Here is an 8,023-nt window from a genome sequence, read left to right as displayed (position 1 = left end):
AGCTAAGAACCACTACCAACAACACGAAGAACGCTTCATGGCCCAAGAAGGGGAAATGCGGAGTTAGAAAGCTTCTATACAGGCCATTGAGAATCAGGTTGGACAGTTGGCTAAAATGTTGTCTGAGAGACCCCAGGGTGGTCTTCCAGGGAACACAGAGCCAAATCCGAAAGGGCATGTCAATGCCCCACACACGTAACAAGTGTGGGGGAGACGGAGTTTAGCTATCGACTCGCTGACAAATTTAGCGAGCGTGTTTTCACATGCTAAGGGTATTTTTGTAAATATTAAATTTATCGCATTTATTTCCTTGTTCGTTAACTTTTCATGGTTTTAATAGGATTGAACAAGGTTGATTCATGTCTTCAAAAGTTTTGAAGTTAATTTAAAAGTTAAAATATGTAAAACCTGGCAAAAATGGTAAAATCTATTGAGAAGAAGGAGTTGAAGAGCATTCTATTACTTCTGTCTACAGAATGTACAGATAACACACGGCCGTGCACCTGATCCGCATGACTGTGCACTTCATAATCACATCTGACCAAGAACAATGTGCATAAGGTGGTCGTCGGACATGCAATACCGTGTGAACCGATTGCACTATAGTACACAGCGGCAACATTGCGAACCACTGTACATAGGTTGATGCGCATGTCCGTGTACGACTTTTTAGCAACAGTAATTTTTCAGGATATAAAAAATGACTTTTCAAAAAAAAAAAATCCCTTCAAAATTACTAACCATGGCCGCACACCCGTTCTTGGCTCTCCAACTCCTAAAAACAACCAATTTTTGCAAGGATTTAACTCAAATCTTCAATCAAGGTATGATTCCTTACTTGTTTTTAGTGTGTATTTAATTTTGTTTGAATAATGGATTTGGTTTTACTCATCTAACGGTTTGATCAATAGTAGTGTTTGTTGTTTTAGTTAAGTGACGTACTTGGCAGGTTTGTAAGGAATGCACACAGAGTTGAGAAGACTTATATTCAAAGTCTATTCTTACAAGTCTACTCCAACTCTGAGGGAGTATCTCTATCCTTTTTCACATTATTAGTTTAGCTCTTCATAATCGCTTAACTAGTACGTGTTTCACATTGGGGACAATCTGAAGTTCAAGTGTGGGGAGGGGTTAAGGTTAACTTTGTTTGTCCTTGAGTGTCCTCGTTTTTGTATATATTTATTAAAAAAAAACTTTAAAAAGATACAAAAACGGGCAGTTGTGTTCTTTAGAAAGCATCAGATTTGATCAAAACCGACAAGCCAAATTGATTTTTGAAAAAGATAACTAAAAGCGTAACGAAACAAAAGAAAGACTAGCATGTTTACCTTTATATTTATACCCATTCCTTCCATTTACGTGAGCATATTTTTGAGCCTGTACTGCTTTCTTCAATGCTTCTTTGTTTTTGCGGAAAATGAGTGAGCCGGATGTTTCATGTAATTTAGAACTTGTCATTTGTATACTTTTCAAGATCATGAATATGTGAATTTACATGAAAATGATGGAGGCACTTAGGATACCCTTTTGTGTTAGCCTTTTTCTTTGTTTATATCCCGCACCCAACATTATCCATTAGTCCGCCATGTTGAGCCTATTTTCCGTGTTTTTCAATTTTACCCAACTACTTAGCCTACTTAACCAAATTTAGCCTTTTTATTTTTAACCTTTGTCTTAAAACTTGGCCAAAGTTATTATCCAACTAGCTTGTTTGTAATTATTTCCTTGTAAAAAAAACCCCAAAAATAGAGATTGAAAAACAGATCAAAAGACGATCAAATTAGAGCAATTTTAAGCACTGAATAGTACAAATATGTTGTATAGCTCGAAAAGGGTAAAATCGTCTTTAAGCGTTATTTATGTATAGTTGTTGATTCATTTACGCTAGTTACAAATAACAGCCGAGTTTTAACCATTTAGCCACTTTCAAATATCCATTCCATACCCTAAACCTTAGCCTATCATTACAACCCATCAAAGACCTCTTGATTTATGTTTTTCACATGTTAATTGGTGGAGATTAGATCTTTTGACAAGCTTATGATATTGCATGATTCATTGACTAGGCATCGAGTGTTTAACATACACATTATATGTATGATTCAGAAATTTAACCGAGTGTGTGTGAACATTGTGAGAAATATAGAGATTTGCATGCTAAGTCAATCGGACGTAGAATCATTGCTTTATAATTATCCTTTCTGTTAGTGCAGTTGTCTGTCGACTACATCTTTGTTCGAGTCTTAGAGAGAGAGAAAGACAAGTCATTACGAGTTTCACTACGAGATTGACTACGGCAATATCCAAGGGGGAGATTGTTGATGCATATTTTGTCTATCGCCTTCGTCAATCCGAGTCGTAGTGAAAAGCCGGAAGGAATCAAGTGCATATTGTAATATTTAGTTAGAAATGGCAAGGTGGCAAACTTGTAATTAGTGTGAACTTTCACTAAGTTGCCTTGACCATATAAATAGGAGATATGTCATGATTTTAGTTAGATTTTGGAAGATGCTTGGAAGACTTTGAGGTAGAGATTTAGAGAGAAGACTTTCTAGAGAGAGAAAGTAGAGAGAGAAAGCTGTAAATCCGTGATTCGTGTATCGATCTTGTCAAGTTATTAATGGAATCACGTTAAAAGTACGCTATCGTGTGTTCGGTCACGTTCGTTCACGGATTCCGCACGTGAAACGTTCGTTACGCAATCGAACGGTATCAAAACCGATCCTACAAGTGGTATCAGAGCATATTTTGTCTATCGCCTTCGTCAATCCGAGTCGTAGTGAAAAGCCGGAAGGAATCAAGTGCATATTGAAATATTTAGTTAGAAATGGCAAGGTGGCAAACTTGTAATTAGTGTGAACTTTCACTAAGTTGCCTTGACCATATAAATAGGAGATATGTCATGATTTTAGTTAGATTTTGGAAGATGCTTGGAAGACTTTGAGGTAGAGATTTAGAGAGAAGACTTTCTAGAGAGAGAAAGTAGAGAGAGAAAGCTGTAAATCCGTGATTCGTGTATCGATCTTGTCAAGTTATCAATGGAATCACGTTAAATGTACGCTATCGTGTGTTCGGTCACGTTCGTTCACGGATTCCGCACGTGAAACGTTCGTTACGCAATCGAACGGCGTAAAAACCGGTCCTACACTTTCATACATCTAAACAAAGCTTGTTTGTTTTAAAATCTTTGATGATGACTTTTTTGAAAACCAATTTGACCACCAAACAAATTAGTAACTTTGTAAATATTCAGATTTGATTCCGTATTTATTTTAAGTTTGCTTGAGGACAAGCAAAGTTCAAGTGTGGGGATGTTTGATATACGTTAAATTATACATGTTTTTATACCCCAAAACACTTCCGTTTTAAGCATTTTTTACCGAAAACAAGACGGTTAGGTACCAAAATTGGTACTTTTATATTTTCAGGTCTTAAACAGAGCATAAAGGAAAATTCTGATGAAAACGGACAAATTCTGATGCATTTCTGATGAAACGGGCAAAATTCTGATGACTGCCACGTTTGGCACTACCGTGCCACCGGTGGCACTACCGTGCCGTTGCTCCGATCTCGGAAGCACTGCCAGTGTGACTAGGAGTGCCGACTGTTTCTCTGGTCGCACTACCATGCCACCCGCGGCACTACCATGCCAATGCCAAATCAAGGCTTCTGACCAAAATTTCTGATGAACCGTGCCACCAGCGGCACCACCGTGCCGATCTGATGACCCATGCAACTTGTCCACTAGTCCACTTGGCTGACTCAGGATCGCTAAAACTGACGTCACACGACAAGACCCGACCGCACGGCCGTGCCAAACTGAAAATTGCCTATAAATAGCAGCATTCGCTACTGATCAAAATGTTGGGTTTTTCTCCATGTTTCTGGGCGATTTCTGGGTTCCGAAGCAGTCCTGATCAGACCCATTTGAAGCCTCAAGGTCGAGTAGAAGCATAACGGATCCAACACATCAATTCCTTGCTTGTTTATGGTTCGATTCCTTGTTCTTAAACATGTATTCTGATCATTTTGCAAGTTATGAGCTGATGTTAGTTTATGTTTAATGTAGTTTATGTAATAATAGTTATAAACTTGTTTCTTGAATAATCTTTATGTTGTAATCTTGTTTGTATGAAACTTAAGTACTTTTTCATGTTCGAATCTTCATGATTATATAATGAACGTTTCATTGATGTTGAGTTCCTGATTATGTTTGATTATTTTGGATAATGAATCTGTGGTTAGTGGGATGGTAACTATTTCTTGATTAATCACTTATTTGTAAACTTGTTTACACCATGAAACTCGAGAGGGGTATTGGTTTTATCCAAGATATATCTTATTTTGATTAGGAATACTTTCTTGCACGTAAGGGTTCTAACGAATTATATGGTGTTGATTACATGTTCTTGCATGCGGTTTATGATCCTTGTTTAGTAGTTTTGGTCTGAAATTGCTGACATGGTAGATTTGTATTCAAGACTTGTAAAGGTGAAATATGTTGTTATATGATCTACTTAAATGCTTATCCTCGTGGCTGTATTGTAACCATCGGTATTGCTTTCTTTGATAAGTGAGGTTAGAAAACTCCTAGCGGATGACTAATCTATCTTTAAAGGTTCACATGAATGAATATCAATAGCTCGCTAAAGAATGATTTTAGGTGGTTAACGTGTGTTTATCGCGTTAACTTTCCGAAGAAGCATCATGTGAGAAAACTCCTAGCGGATGGCTAACTGTCTTGATATTGGAAAATTGATTAAGTGCTTTTGTGACATATCTGATAGATAACATGTTTAGGTTGTTTGTGAAACAAGATAATAGTATATTTACGTTTTAGTTGTAATTTAGATAACTTAGTTAAACAAACATTCACCTTTCCTTTTATCTGGTAATCTAATGACAAAGATTCAGTACATTATAACGCCCGTGTTCCATGGATCGATATCTGGATCTTACCAATACTTTGCTGCATATATGACGGGATACACTTGTCCTTTGTTGTGTGTGTTTTAATGTTAAGGTATAAACCATTTTTATAAATATAAAACGCACTTCGTCGCATGTGAACATACTGTAAATAAATATGTGTGTTCGCATGCACGTCACTTACCCATCACAACGTTGGGATCGTTCCTCGCGTCACCCTGACCCAACACGAAAACACGTCCCCTGGCTCCATTGCCATCATTGTTTCCCCCCATTATTGTTTCTGTTCCCCTGATTGTTGTTGTTGTTTTGTTTTTGGTTCAACTGGGGGCAGTTTCTCTTGAAGTGACCTTCAGCACCACACTGATAGCATCCCTTGTTACCCTGCTGTTGCTACTGCTGATTCTGTGGAGCTTGGGGCTGCTGTTGACGATTCTGATTCGCAGGATGTGAGCTCCTGCAATCCTTGGCTTCATGACCCAGCTTGTTATATCTCTGACAGCAACCCTTGTTGCACGGCCCATTGTGGTGCAAATTACATCGATTGCACTTGGGGTGATTTCCCTTGTATCCACCCTGACCTTGATTCCTAGAAGACTACTGTCCGGGGCTCCTGTTCTCATCTGTCCTTCGCTGCTGGGACTGAGCCGGAACTGAAGTAGAGCCCTTGCCCTAATTTCCATCCACTTGTGCTTGTTATCCTTGGGAGCATCAAAAGTAGTAGTAGCGCTAAGACGCTTGGGCAGCCTGTTTTGCTCAACTGCCTGATCAGTGAGGCGATGAGTCAACCAGATGATTTGCTGGATGGTGCCAAGATTAGCTGAGGTCACGTGGCTTTGAATTTCTGGCACCAAACCCTTAAGGTACAGATCGATATGCTTGATAGGAGGATCCACCATAGTAGGACACAAGATAGCTAGTTCGTTCGATCTCTTTGTGTATGCCTCGATCTCAAATCCCGTCATCTTCAAATTGAAAAACTCCACCTCTAGCTTGTGGATGTCGTCACGACTACAGTACTCTTCTTTGATCAAATCTTTGAAGTCGTTCCATGGGGTGGCATTAGCAACCGCCAGCCCTAGCAGTTGAACCTGTGCTTTCCACCAGGTTAACGCAGCACCTTCGAGTGTTCCAGTAGCAAATTTCACCCTACGATCTCCAGGGCATTCACACATATCAAAAACAGACTCAATCTTCTCGAACCAGTGAAGAAGGCCTACAGCTCCTTCTGTGCCGCTGAAAGTACTAGGTCGGCAATCCATGAATGTTTTGAACGTCCATACGGGAGGCTGAGCATGTTGACCTCCTGCAGGGATAGCTGCGAGTGCCTCAGCCACTCCTTCATTGATCAAAGCCGTCAACTGGGATTGAGTCAGGTTGATACCACCACGTCCTCCGCATCCGTTCATGATCTTCACAACGAAGCAACGTAAGTGAGAAAAGTGTCGCGAAAGTGCGTAAGCGTGGGACGACAGAAGAGAGTAAGCACACAAGGCTCAAATAGCAGTTATCACGTTAACTAATGCACTATGTGGACTATCAAACAGACAATATAAACATAATTCATACCACCTATTGTGTCGAGTCTTGCACGTGGAGCGAAGCATCATTGTGGATCGTTGAGCACTGTACAGGTTATAGGTTATAGTCTGGTTTTGTCAAAAAGCTTTTCCCTTTTTAAAACCAAGTTCACTATAACCAATGGCTCTGATACCAATCTGTCACACCCCCAAAATCCACCATGCGGAGTATCACCGCTTGGAGGCGTGATGCGACCAGGATCAAGCCACCAATCATATTGAACAATGTATTTAAGATAGATAAAATCCAACCACACAATATAATTGGTGATCAAAAGTTAGTTAACCAAGTTCAAATTAAACAGCGGAAGCATATAACGTGAAACCAAAACATAAGTCTTATAAGTTCATAAAGTTCAAATATTAAGCACGAGACATAACAGTCCATATCCCACAATGACCTCCTCCTCGTGCAAGCTCCATAAGCATCTAACGACCTATAAGGAATGTTACAAGGAGTCAACAACAAAGTTGAGTGAGTTCACGGTTGGTTGTTTAGTTTTAAGTTGTTTCTGAAAACATGGTTTGTCTTTTGCTGGCTTACTTGCCGTGGGGGTTACCCCATAATTGAAAATAAGAATTAACCAGTTCCTTCTTTATTACCCAAACCATATCCATAATCAGTGGGGGCTTCCCCATGTGAACCACTAGACCGTTACCATATCGACTACAAACGAAAGTAAGTTGTGCCCTACGTCAATGTCTATCATCATTGACAGTTTGCCATAGTCCATTAGTACACGCCCGTCAAATTGGCACGGTGTGAGATTTGTTAAACCTAATAGCGCTATTAACTAATGACTCGCTCGCCATTGGCCTCGGTGATTAAGTCGATATGAAATGAGGGACTTAATGAAAGAGTTTTGTCTAGTAAGTTTTAAGGTTGTTGTCCTACCCAAGGAGGACGAACGTACGTATTCTACCCAAGGAGAATACACAGGATTAATATTGGCATCCTACCCATGGAGGATGGCGGTACATATCCTACCCAAGGAGGATATGTAGGTTCCGTTTTAATTCTTTAACCCATTCCCAACCACTGGGAATCCCATGCCTTAGAAAGTGTGTGAACTCACCTTGGTTTGCTCGGTTAGATTAGTTACTCTAATAAATAGGAATCAAGCACGTCCTAATAAGGTACAGATAACAATATGTTTCTCCTGCATAACACGTATCCTACGTACGGTTTATCTACTCATTACTTCTATCACGTACCACGCAATTCTAATGTCAAGGTACTTTGTTAAGTTATATTATTTTACACTAAAATAATATAACTATCTCACAAAATAAACAAGTATCCACAAAAGTGTTCTAGTATAAAATATATATTCTAAATACATATTTAACCATTTTACTTGTAAAAATCAACCTCCGATATTTGTATTTTTGTCACAGAACTCATGGCGAAGTTTATTTTGAAAAACAAAGTTAAAACGTATTTGTGAACACTTGTTAGAAAAATAATTTCGAAGTGTTGGAATTTTTAGAAAATTTCGCCAGAGTTTCCTTTG

The sequence above is a fragment of the Helianthus annuus genome, chromosome 13, assembly GCF_002127325.2.
Source record: "Helianthus annuus cultivar XRQ/B chromosome 13, HanXRQr2.0-SUNRISE, whole genome shotgun sequence".
Lineage (NCBI taxonomy): Eukaryota > Viridiplantae > Streptophyta > Magnoliopsida > Asterales > Asteraceae > Helianthus > Helianthus annuus.
Note: the sequence above shows the minus strand (reverse complement) of the source record.